Here is a 3,271-nt window from a genome sequence, read left to right as displayed (position 1 = left end):
AATGTTATTTTATTTAGAGGTAGTGGTTTAACGTTAACTTAAAGGTAGTACAAAGTGCTTCTGAAATATCAGGCAAGATGAAAGTTGAACTTAGTGATATGAAGAACAGTGATCTAGAAAGGAAGAGCTCTCTCAGTACAGGGGTACACAGGACAGAATGGAGTGAAGAATGAGACCGTGATGAAGAAATTTCTTTTTTCCCCCCATTTAACAAATTATTTATTTTTTTAACATTTTTATTTAATTTTGAGAGACAGAGAGAGACAGCATGAGCAGAGGAGGGGCAGAGATAAAGGGGGACACAGAATCTGAAGCCGACTCTAGGCTCTGAGCTGTCAGCACAGGGCCTGATGCAGGGCTCAAACTCATGAACCATGAGATCATGACCTGAGCCGAAGTAGGACATTTAACAGACTGAGTCACCCACGTGCCCCTAAAGAAGTATTTAGAACACATAGAACAAGGCAACATGTACTCTCTCCTCTCATCTTCCAGGGGGAGTCTGTTGGTGGTTCCTCCCCTGTTGCATTATTGCTCTCTGAGTCAGTGTCACCATCACTGGCCCCTTCCTCAGTCATACTGTCCACTCCCTGCTGCCTACTCTCCTTGTCCTCAGGAGTAGATGTGCCTTCACCTTCTGTTGGCTTTCTGTCCCTTGTTCAAGACATGTCTTCTCTGTCTCCATTTGGAAGCTCTCGTCATCTCTCTTTACGTCAGTCTTCCTGGCAGCTTGCTCTTCCTCAGGAACCATGCTACTCTGACTGCCTTCAGCTTGTTCTGTGGCCTCTTTCTCCCTTTCCTCCTGCCTTTTGTGAGTGTGTTCCTCTGCCTGTGCAATTTCAGGAGCATTTTTCCCCATATCCACTACTACTTTGAAATCACACAAGCTTTTAAGTTCATTGTTAAATGAATCTCTGCTTTCCAGGAATTTCCTCTTCTCTTCTTGGTGCCGCTCCTCTATTTGAAGTTCATCTTCTGGTGTTTGCTGATGAGCCATTAAGGACTGGGCCTTTCATTTGAGAACGTGCATTCTATTTGTCGTGACAACTGATCAAACACCACACTCTCACTAAGGATTTCACAGATGAGACAGTGGTTTCTTTGGAAATGGACAGTGGCTGTATACTTCCCTGAAAAGCCATCATCTCGATTTTCTGGATCTTTGGCAGGCTGAATACTCATGTAAGGTTCTCCTTTCGCCATGCAAGACTGTCTCTGTTGACTTTCTTTCTCTAAAGAAGCTTCTTTACAACCTTGTACATTTATGTAAGCAGTGTATTGGGGGGAAATATGATAGGCCTTCACAGATTCATTGTATTCTACCTTTTTCTGCTTTGTATTGTCTATATATTCTTGTTTTTCTTCATCAGAGATCTCTCCACATGCCACTAATAACCTTGGCCAATCTCCTCTGAACTTTAGATCATGGTTGAAAGATTTTCCTCGGTCCCAGACCTTTCTGCTGTACCTCACATAGGCCATCAGTGGTTTATCTGGTGGCTTTGACAGTTTGGAGTTGTAATACCAGAGGATGCCATGGCCTGGCATTGGTGCCTGGGTTCCCTCCAGGCCTGCAGTTGTTGTAGGGGAGGTGACTGTATGGATTGCATCCCACAAACCCTGGCCTACTGGGCATGTGTGTTGAAGTAGCTGGGGTAGGTAGTGGGGCATATGATGGCCTTTTTGACATTTTGGGAGATTAAGTTCTCAGTTCCTTAAGAATGAATCTGAGACACCATGGACAGAAAAAGTGCCCACAGCTCCAGCCTCATTTCCCTTGTGATCATGAAGAAGTTTCTTAAGTTGAGCCCTAAAGATGAGAATTCAGGGTGGTAGTTGGGTAGTACATTGACCTTGAAAAGGGATATATATATATATATATATATATATATATACACACACACACATATATATACACACACATATATATATATACACACATATACATACATATATATATATACACACATATACATACATATATATATGTATATATATATATATATATACACACATATATATATATATATCATTTAAGGCTAGATAGATTTCAGCCTGTATCAGTGGCAATGGAAAAGATAAAGAGGTAGAATGTAATATATAGAAAAGTGATTAATCAGGCCAAGAAGAGGCAGGAGCAGTTAAATGCAGAACTTCTTTGTTCCTGAGAAGTAGCAAAAGAGAGACAGGTACACATCCTAAAAATGAATGTTTAAAACACTCTAAAATCCTTTCTAAATGTTCACTCTTATTAAGTCACTCAATCCATAGCCATAGGAAGCAGAAGTACTGAAATTACCATTTTGCAGATGAGAGATGAAGTAAATTGTCAAAGGTCCATTTTGTAGGTGATAGAACCAGGAATCAATGGAACCTGGAAAGACTGACTCCAGCATCAAGTGGTTAGCCACTACCCTCTACTCTCTATCTGATCTTATACTTTTTCACCTAACCTGTGAGAGCTCTCAGGCAAGCCAGTCTCATGACCTCCACTGTTTTTCAATAAGACGAATTCAATGTTTATAATAAGGTACATATGATTATTCTAATATTTTGGATGAACAGAGGCTTAGAGGAGATGCGAAATGACTTCCATTTTATTTATAGTAAATGGTAGAGACTAAATTTGACCCCAAATCTGTCTAAACTTAAAGCCATTGACCTTTTCCCTTGCCAAGATGAAGGATTTTCAAGTTCTCATGCTTAAGCTGCTCTCCTGCTGATCACAGTTACTTCCAGAATTGATCTCTCAACCCTGCTTTAAAAGAAAGCTTTTTTTCCCCTTTTCCTCTCTAGAGCCTACTACTGTAATTCAAACATGGTGCCCTTATCAGTGCTCCACAATACCCCATACCTACTTCTATGACAATACACATCTTTGCATTATAAACATCTGGTTAGTTATGAAACAGGACAACCACTAACACTTTTTTTTATCTTCAGTTATTTATTTTGAGAGAGGGAGCACATGTGTGTGAGCAGGGTAGGGGCAGAGAGAGAAGGAGAGAGAGAATCTCAAGCAGGCTCTATGCCGTGAGTATAGAGCTCTAGGAGGGGCTCAAACCTGTGACCATGAGATCATGACCTGAGCTGAAACCAAGAAACAGGTGTAGCGGCAGCAGAGTGGTTAGTCAGTTAAACATCAGACTCTTGATTTCTGCGCAGATCATGATCTCACAGTTTGTGGGATTCTCTCTCTCTCTCTCTCTCTCTCTCTCTCTCTCTCTCTCTCTCTGTCTCTCTGTCTCTGGATAAAAACAAATAAATAAAC

General features: G+C 40.9%; 1 pseudogene; it reads right to left on the bottom strand.

Annotated features, from left to right (window-relative positions):
- Positions 1 to 419: 419 nt before the first annotated feature.
- Positions 420 to 1,768, bottom strand: LOC109263970 (SWI/SNF-related matrix-associated actin-dependent regulator of chromatin subfamily E member 1-like; annotated as a pseudogene).
- Between the last annotated feature and the right edge of the window lie 1,503 nt (positions 1,769 to 3,271).

Source organism: Panthera pardus, unplaced genomic scaffold, assembly GCF_024362965.1.
Source record: "Panthera pardus isolate Hobbes unplaced genomic scaffold, ASM2436296v1 HiC_scaffold_1, whole genome shotgun sequence".
Lineage (NCBI taxonomy): Eukaryota > Metazoa > Chordata > Mammalia > Carnivora > Felidae > Panthera > Panthera pardus.
This window is presented reverse-complemented; position numbering and strand designations above follow the sequence as displayed.